Below are 10,094 nucleotides of genomic sequence, written 5' to 3' on the forward strand. Positions count from 1 at the left end.
TGGCAGCTGTGCTTTGCTTAGCAGTGCCACCAGGGAGATGATAGCAGCTACGAGCAACATACTCCCTAAACACCCAGCATTGCAAAGGGAGATAGGCCGCATGTTGAGAGTGGAGTTGTGAGGTGGGGGGTGGGGGCTAGATATATAGGAAGGATGGAGAGCAACAGCCAAGATAGAAGGGTTGGTCCTCAACAGGACCACCCCTACCTGATGCCAGGTCTCTCAATTAAGAGTCACAGACAAAAAGAACAAACTACAATTTATCTCCATAAGCCCTCAATTAAACCTGACATGATTTTTTTTAGGCTATTCACATGCTGTGTCCCCCATGTGAATATTAGCAGCTGCAATTTGATTGGCACTTAAATAGGCATTATTTGCTGACATAAGGGCCTCAATTAGCGATTCTCCTCCACCAAACCCACCCCAGAGAAGGGAATAAAATTCTGCTTTAAAAGTATGTTGGAAATGAGAAGCAAGGTTGAGGTGATATGATCTTTGAGGAACTGTCTTCTGAGTTTTTTTTAATCCATGGGTCACTGGTTGATTTGAATTAAATTCAGTTAGGTTTATTGTCACATGTACTCACATAAGTAGTGAAAAGTTTACAAATTGTCACTTACTGTATCATTTCGGTACAAAGGTACTTAGGTACAGAATCTCACGTACAAAGCTGAAAAATAAGGAAAACAAAGTTATGAAGTTGAAAATTACAGTCCTTCTTACTAAAAGGTGGAAGAACAAAGAAATGCAGTTAACAGTTCAACACCACAATCGATAAGTGCCTAGCTATGCTGGGCTTGCAATCCTCATAAGGGCTTGACTTCCCCCATCCTGAGCTCAACTTCGTCCCTGCTGCCACCCCAGACTGCCTGCTCTTGCTGCCTTGCAGCCTGTTCATGCTATTGCTGCCACCATGGGCTGCCTGCTCCCACACTTGGGTTCCTACTCTTCATCTTTTTTGTGATTCATTTCCTCTTCCTGCTCCTGCTAAAATGCACACTTGTCTATATTGAAATTCATTAGTCAGTATGTGCCAAACATAGTCTGTGAGGGTCCTCAGCCTTTGACTGTTTTAACTGGCTGTGTTTTCACAGTTTCCACATCCAGGTATCAGCTTTCCATTTTGTGGAAAATTGAGGCATTCCTACTCCCTGAATGTTGCCATTTGGTGTTCGGATAAGGTATGATCTCAGACATTGGAGTCAAGAGTGTGCTGGTGGAAAAGTACAGCAGATCAGGCAGAATCCAAGGAGCAGGAGAATCGAGGTTTCAGGCATAAGAGGAGCTGGGTGTAAATCCGCACGGGGTATGTTTTGGGTACGTATAAAAGTTGTTTTATTTCTTTTCAATTTAGAAAGGAGTGTTATGATACAAATGAGGTTTTTCTTTTACTGGGTGTTTGTAAAATTTTTATTTCATTCATGGGATGTGGGCATCATTTACGTGAACAGTTAAAGAGGAACCTCAATTATCTGAATGTCTCGGCAGGGAGTATTTTGTCTGAATAATCGAATGTTTGGATAATTGCATGCCAGATAGCACAGTTTAGCCTCGGGATCTTGCAATCTTGTCCGGATAATCTGAAATTCGGATAATCTGAAATTCGGATAATCGAATGCCAGATAATTGAGGTTCCTCTGTCTTGCCTACCCTAATTCCCCAAAAGCAGTGAAAATATCTTCAAATTGGCATAATTAGATGCAATCAGTTCTGAGATAATGTGATAGTTCCATTCTCGTCAGATTTTGCATTATAAGAAAATCACGCAATAGCTGTGCCATTTAAAATAATGGGACCAGAATTGCTTTACAGCCAATACAGGTAAGGAAAATTTGCACTCTACAAATAACGGTCTAAATTCTTCAATCGCATTAAAGAAACATGTGTTCTAGCAGAACCGACTGTGATTTGATTATCCTATTTTGTCTTCATTTCTTGTGTTAATAAACGTCTGTTCTATAGTTAAAGCAAAATCTTCAGCATTGTGTGCTTATGTTTCAGTGAGAGACTCCTACGTTAGCTTCAAAACAAATCAAAATATGACCTTTCAAGCCAGGTTTCTGCCTGGCATCAGACTTGCCCAGTAATAACCTAAGGTAGGATCATATCATTACTTTTGGCACACCTTCAGATCCATGTTGTAAGTGGTTTTAAGTCCAAGGAAATATGCTACTGTTTAGATTAGTTTAACAGATGCAACCCACAAGGCATTGCTCAACCCACAAGGAATACCACAAGATATTATTTAGTTATTTCAAAAAATAATTAATGTGTTACATTTGCAGGACTAGTTTCCATTTTCCAGCAGCAGGCACATTCATTATGGTACACAGAAATGTTTCTTTCATTTCAGTCTTTCAAAGCAGATTGTCAACATTGTAATACTTCATTGTTCAAAGCAAAACTATGTGTGCCTTGAGATTTTCAACAGAGTGACTTACATTATCTTTTTCACCTACATGTCTTTCTTACCAATTGCAAATGTAATACCACAGATACACCCACATGAAACTTTTAATATTGTTAGTTATGATTATATTCACTTTTAAATGGCATAAATAGCTGACGGTACTCTTGCTTTCAAAAAGAATCTGCTGAGTCATTTGTTAATCAACATCAGAAGGTCAGTTCAAATGTGTGGGATTAATTTAATGTGAAACCGGGTAGTGACAGAATGCAGGATGAGAGTTAGTTTATGCAATAGAGATTCCCCAGTGTGTTCTTATTATTTAATTTGGAGAGCAGCTCATGGGCAGAAGTATAAGATTTAGATTTTGGAACGTCTACAATTGAGAATTATTCAATATATTTCCCTTGTATCTAAACTTCCCAATTGTGTTTTAAAAATCATGTACAGTACAACCTCACAATACCATCATCGAAATTTACTGTTGAGTGTTCAAACACAAAGTTGCATTATGAATAATCTGGGGAGGAAACCTGAATATGAATTACAACAATTACAATATGTGAATCTCACATATAATAAAAAAAGTTCAGACTTTGCAGCATGTCTTTGAAAGCCAAAAGTCATACATCACCCTTTATATATATCATTTCAGATTAAATTGGCAAGTATATGGTCTCTGTCATATTTAACTCCTTCTAATGTGACAAGTTTAGATCTTCCCATCATTAAATGTGAATAGCTCTTAGCTAAAGGTACAGGAGGGGAACCAATTCTTTGCCAGGTTCCTAAATGGATTTTTCTGTGTCACAGAACACACCTTGTGGATGTTTCTCATGAAGATGTTGTTTTATTTGGCAGCATGATGTACCTGTCTCAGCATTACTAAAAACGACCATGTATTTCTGCTGTGTCCTTTGCATCAATGTGCTTGAATTCCATTAAAATGTTGCCTCATTGAATGAAGTAAAAGCATCAAGGCCAAATCCTTTGTGTTGCTCACACTAAGTTCTAATATTAGAATGGTCCCTAAAATCAAATGATGCAGGAACGAGCGCACTGTAACTGGCCTTACTAGCCCTGGGCAAGGTAGGAGAGGAGGATCAATTAGAATTGCTTCTCTGATTGCTGTCAAGTAATACCTACTGCAGAGAGACCCAGAACATAATTGACTTCAGCTCTGACTCTTACCATGGCTAAATAGCCTGTGAATACTGTACTCATTGGACTGGTAGCGGCAGAATGACAAGGGGAGGCGCGGTTGGTTGGGTAAATTGAGAAGGTAGCAAAAGTGTAGTGTAGAGTGTTATATAAGGCAGTTAATACCTGAAAACATTAACTGACCTCATAAGATAAGTGCTTGTGGATATGAAAGATGTTCTTGGGATGTATTAATTTGAATTGTGAGAACTTAAGAACCTAAGACATAGCAGCAGGGCATGTCATTTGTTTCTTCAACTGTGAAGACCAACACAAAATATCTGCTCAGTGCCTTAGCCATTTCCTCATTTTCCATTATTAAACCCGTTTCCCATCCTCTAAAGTTCCAATGTTTGCCATAGCCACTCTTCTCCGTTTTATATATTTGTAAAACGTTTTGCTGTTTTTATATTCTGAACTATTTTTCTCTCATAATCTGTCTTGCCTTTCTCTATTGCATTTTCTATGGCTTTCTGCAGACCTTTAAAGATTTCTAAATCCTCTGGTTTCCCATTAATCCTTGCCACTTTGAATGCAATTTGTTTTCAGTTTGATAACCTCCTTTATTTCCTTAGTTATCCATGGCTGATTATCCCTTTTCCTACAGTTCTTCTTTTTCACTGGTATATACTTTTGCTGAGCACTGTGAAAATCACTTTTAAAGTCTCCACTGTTCCTCAATTGTCCTATTATATTGTTTTTGCTGCCAGGCTACCTCAGTCAACTCCTCCCTTATTCCATTGCAGTTTCCTTTACCTAAGCATAAGACACTGGTATTGGATTTTACCTTCTCACCCTCCACCTTAATTTTAAATTGAACCATACTGTGATCACTCATTTGGAGAGAATTCCTAACTATAAGATCATTAATGAATCCTGCCTCATTACACAGGACCAGATCCAGGACCGTGTACTCCCTCATAGATTCCATTACACACCGTTTGAGGAAACTATCCTGGGTATATTCTCTGTCCTGGGTATATTCTATGAACTTCTCCTCAAGGCTACCTTAACTGAATTGGTTTGATCAATCAATATGTGGATTAAAACCCCAGAGGAAAATTGCCATACCATTTTTATATGCATCGGTTATTTCTTTGTTTATTGCCTGCTCCACAATGATGTTGTTATTTGGTGGCCTGTCGACTATGCCTATCAGTGATATTTTCCCCTTACTATTTCTAATTTTCACATTAATTCAATTCTTTTCTCTATAGAATCTAAATCACTTCTAACTACTGCCCTGATGTCATTCTTAAATATCAGAGCTATGCCACCTCCCTTTCCTTCCTGTCTATTCTCCCAAACTGTTTCTGATACCTCCCAGTCATGACCATCATGCAACCATGTGTCTAACATGGCCACTGAATCAGACCCTTTTCACAATGATTTGTGCTATCAACTTATTTACCTTGTTTCAAATACCTTGAGCATTCAGATAAGTGCCCTTATGCGAGTTTTTATACCTTTGTTTTGAATCCTAACACCTCCACTAGAAGAACATTTATTTTTAAACATTCTCTCTATTTCTGTCCCTACCTGGTTTCCAGTCATCTTAGTGCTGCACAGTTCAGCTACTTCTTGCTTTTTGTTTACTTTCTTGATACTCTTTTTCCTGAAGCACTCACCCACTCTAGCTAATCCTTAGGTTCCCATCACCCTGCCAAACAAGTTTAATGTCCACCCAACTGTGCTCACAAAACCATCTGCAAGAATATTGGTCCAATCACTGTTTGAGTGAAGATTATCCCTCTTTACCTGGTCCCATCTTCCACAGAAGTGGTCCCAATTTTCATCAATCTAAAGATGTCCCTTCTACAGCCCTCCCCCAGCCACATATTAAACTGCCTAAACTGCTAATTCTGCCCACTAAACCCTGCCTTCCAAACTGCCCACGAGCTACCTGATGAAAGAGCAGTGCTCTGAAAGCTTGTACTTCCAAACAAACCTGTTGGACTATAACCTGTTGTCATGTGGTTTTTAAATTTGTCCACCCCAGTCCAACACTGCCACCTCCACATCATGGCAATTCTTACCCTCACTAGCACGTGGTATAGGTAGTAATCCAGAGATTACTGGCTTTCAATCTAGCTCTGACCTCCCTAAATTCAGGTATCAGGATGCCATCCCTCTTCTTATCTTTATAGTGGGTACCATGACTGGTGTCATGACTGGTCGCTGGTCTCTTCTCCATACCCCCACAAAATGCCCTGCAGCTACTCAGTAACGTGCAGGACCCTTGGACCAGAGAGGTAACACGCCAGGCAGAAATAGGCACTGCAGATGCTGGAGATTAGAGTCAAGATTAGAGTGGTGCTGGAAAAGCACAGCAGGTCAGGTAACATCCATAGAACAGGGAAATCAACGTTCCGGGCAAAAGCCCTTCACACAATCCTGTTGTCACTAAAGCAGCTGCAGAAGTGCCTCTCTGTTCCCCTAATGATTGAGTCTCCTATCACCACAGTCCTAATCTGCTTTTCCTCCCCACCCTGCACAACTGAACATCCTGCGGTGCTGCAGATTTTGTTTTGGATGCAATTCCCTGAAGCATTATCACCATTGCCTGAACTCAGCACACAGTACTGGTTGACTATTGGGATAGATTTAGTGAACACCTCCATTACGTGCCTCATTTTATACTTGCATGAGACAGTTATCCATTCCCTATCCTCCTACACCCTTTTACACTGTGGGGTGACCACCGTCTTGTATGTGTTATCCATGCAACTCTTATTCTCCTGGATGGCTCCTCAATGCCTCCAGACCTCATTCCATAATCCAGTACTCGAATTGGAGGTACTTATCTGTGCATTCAACATCCAAGAATTTTCACATGTTACAGGTGGAGCAGACTGCTTGAAGGAGCTGATCTGCTATCTGTTTAATTAACTCAAAAATTGCCCACTAAAAAGAGTTTAAATCTAATGCTCACTAACACACACTAACAGTTACTAATAAGTATAATAATTTCAATAGGTTATTTGATTAAAGTAAGAAAATTAAATAGTTATACTGACCCCTCAAACATTTACCAGCTTGGCTGTGATGTCACTCTAGGATCCCATGCTCCCTCTCACCAGAGGTTTTATAGCGCAAGTCTCAGTCCTCCACTGCTCTTATCTTGAAGTCTCTGTAAGACTAGCTTAATAGCCCTTACTAGCTCCTGACTCTGCTCTCCAACTGTTGGGTCTGACATAAGTCCCTGTGAGACAATCATATGTTTGAGATGTTATGTAGCTAGCTACTAAGCAATATATAATTTTAACGAAAATTGAACCTCTCTTCTGCCCAATACTTTGTTTGGGCATCCTTCAATATGGTTCTGGCAGAAGCTGATACATACAAGATGCTGGAAGTGATGGCATACAATTTTACATTAATGGCATGACTTTAACCTGCATACAGTTTGAGAAAGTTCTTGAGATCTACTTTGTCATTTTGCCCCATTTTGTTATGGCCATGATTGCAGAACTCTTGGACAGATGTTTGATATTTGGGTGCAGGTATGAAAATTGCAGTGTTGGTATAGATGTGGAGGATGTCCAATGCCAAGAGCACTGTATTCTATCACACTTCAGTAATGAAGAAGAAAAAAATTGGGAAAACACCATTTAATTTATGGACAAAAATTGATTTTTAATATTTTAGTTGTATTTTGGAAAAACATTACTGAACAAAACATGTTTATTATGCAGGAAGGAATAGAGGTTTAACAAAGAATGTAAAGTCTGATACACTTCAGGATACTGTTGATCGGGGACAAATAGATATATCCCAGGCTCAAGAGAATTCAGAAACTTCTCTAATTTCCCACTGAGCAAGCAATTGGTCCTCTTTGTGATTTGTCTGTGTGTGCCATTACTATAGTTCACATCAATTTGAACCCCTGCCAACTGCCTGATCTAGTGATAAACTGTAGTGAGACAGCCAGTCAAAACGTTCAGCCTGGAAAAAGGTGACAGTAAATCAATTTCACTATTTCTGTATCCATTCAAGAGCAATTCATACTGAGAGGTAGCTGATGCCATTTAAATTTGATCCATCAGTTCAGTTCCATTTGTGGAACAATAGCTTTGACACTACACCTCAGAGGGATTTCTGTCTACAAATAATACCAACAAAGGATTTAAACAAAACAGTCACATTTCTATGCCATGACAAACATTCTGTTCAAGACATAAAGTTCAGGTAAAATACAACTTCCTTTTACCAGTTGTTTTTTAAAAATCATTTGAGTTAATGGTCGAATTCAAATAATAAGCAATATTCTTCTTTCCCAGTTTTCTACATTCCTCTATTTTACTTCACATAACTCAACAGTTAATATTCAGGAATATGCTAAATAAAGGGCCATAAGACAACTAAAAACCTGAACAGTAATAATATTTTGTTTCCCATTGTGTAAGCAGTAAGATGGCAACCACAAAAGAAGTAAGGGGGTTAAAAATGTGAACATAACAAAAATTAAGATTTAACCACAGAAAATTAAAATTGTTAATAATTACTTCCAAGAATTCATTACAGAATATTTGAGCAAGTCTTGCTGGTAGAATTAATGAGTTTAATATGAATCAAAACAGAAGTTGCTGGAAAAGCTCAGCAAGTCTGGCAGTATCTGTGAAGAGAAACCAGTTAATGTTTTGGGACCGGTGAATGTTAGGTTGGTGAAGCGATCAAAATTAGTAAAGGCCCAAAAATATCCAGAGAAGGGAGAAACGTAGGAATTTGAATTGGTGAGGGATTGATAGTCATTATACAGGGTTATTTAATAAAGAAATCTATCGTGCTTTAGAAATAAGCTCATTTGGTGTCCATTTTGAAAAGAATGATGACCAAACACAAGTAGTCATGAAAGGATTAATTTGCATTTCTACTCTCCTACTCTGCGTTCCTTAATTCCCAGAGAGAGAAAGACAATGGAATAGCAAAGTAAATCCCTTAAATTCAAAGTTTTTTGTTAATAAATTTGTCTTTGATTTCATCTTAAAGGTTTTGCTATGAATTTATTCCAAAACTTGGAATTTGAAAATCAGTGTATGGGGAACATCCTTCAGCCTACCTCATTACGGATGGGAGTGAGAAGGAAAAAGAAGAAATCAAACAAGTTTTTTGCTGTCTCAGGCTTAAGCTGTATAAAAAAATTGCAATTTAAATTCACCCCCTTTGTCTGTGACAATTCTTAACAAAATGTAGAGTATTGTAATAACATATCAGACAGAACTAATTACTTGGGGTCAGAGATTACAAAATAAATTGGCTAAATTTGCAAAACTATCAAATTAGTTGGAGGTGTTGTTACTAAGTTGGGTAAAGTAAACAATAGTCATCAAGGTTCAATATATTTAAATGTAAAATATTACAGATATAAAGGAAAATAACAATGCATACACTGTGGTGCTAAAATAGCTCATGATGAAAGTGAATAAGATTGGAAATTTAAAATTTACTCCATATTAGGCAACCAGCCAGTGTAGAATAACAATTAATAGAGTAACTGGAAGTTTGAATTATGTCATAAAATGTAACTCAGAAGAAATCACAGCGCTTTGATCAGATCACACCTTGATTATTGTCTGACTTTGCTCAGTGAGATTAAAAGGAAAAATGGAAGCAAGATTTTCATACAAGAGTCTTAATTGTTTTCAGAAGTAGAAGACTGAGGTAGGTGAAAATTTGGTGAAGTGATATTTTAGAAGTTTATAAGATTTGGATGAGATGGATCCAGCCAATAGCTTTCAATAGAATTGTCAATTCAGGACAAAGCAACATTAGAACAAGACAAATTTGGTACTGAGCTTTGTTTCTTGACACAATTTGGTGATTAATACATGAAATGTTCTAGATAAACTAATGGTATGAAAACCCTATAATTATTTATAAAAATGAGATTTCTGGAAAAAATAAACTAAGATGGCATTCCTTATTGTTATCATTTTATCTCATTTACATTTGACACATTTTCCATGACATCATGGGAGCTATGATTAAGCTAAATATTTAGAACCTTATCCTTGAATTGGTCTTCTGCATCTTTTGCTTCCTCTACAAGTTACATCTCAAAAAACAAACTCTTATAAATTTGATAAACATGATGTCCTTTTCATAATATAATTATGCAGAGTTAGTATAGTTTTATGGCTTCAGATTAGGAGATCAGTTGTCTGGATGGCTGGTTTGTCTGTTGCAATGCAGAATATTACCAACAATTCAATTCAACGGTTCAATTCCTTCACCAGCTGAGGTTACCAGCAAGGACTGTCCTTCTTAACTTCTCCCCTTCTCAACTTCCATATCCATGCCCTGAGATTATGGTACTTAACAGTCCTGGTTATATTAAACCTGTCAAACTTGCCTGGATCTACAGACATCCTTAATAACATACATTTTTACTTTAGGTTCTATTTCATAAGATATTCATGAATTAACTTGTGAGACAGATCAAATATCCAATACATTTAAATGTGAAGAATAACAAATGAAAATA

At 37.7% G+C, this 10,094-nt stretch overlaps 1 long non-coding RNA gene across 4 annotated transcripts in view; it reads left to right on the forward strand.

Moving 5' to 3' along the window:
* Positions 1-9,529, forward strand: part of LOC122556751 (uncharacterized) — a 91,543-nt gene extending 82,014 nt beyond the window's left edge. For all 4 annotated transcript variants that reach the window (XR_015759660.1, XR_015759662.1, XR_015759666.1 and 1 more), the window contains 2 exons: positions 1,098-1,320; positions 8,600-9,529. This is a non-coding gene — a long non-coding RNA (uncharacterized LOC122556751). The remainder of the gene's footprint in view (positions 1-1,097; positions 1,321-8,599) is intronic.
* Positions 9,530-10,094: the final 565 nt, after the last annotated feature.

Source organism: Chiloscyllium plagiosum, unplaced genomic scaffold (genome assembly GCF_037043375.1).
Source record: "Chiloscyllium plagiosum isolate Xiang-an unplaced genomic scaffold, Cpla_swu_hap1 HiC_scaffold_16, whole genome shotgun sequence".
Classification (NCBI taxonomy): Eukaryota; Metazoa; Chordata; class Chondrichthyes; order Orectolobiformes; family Hemiscylliidae; genus Chiloscyllium; species Chiloscyllium plagiosum.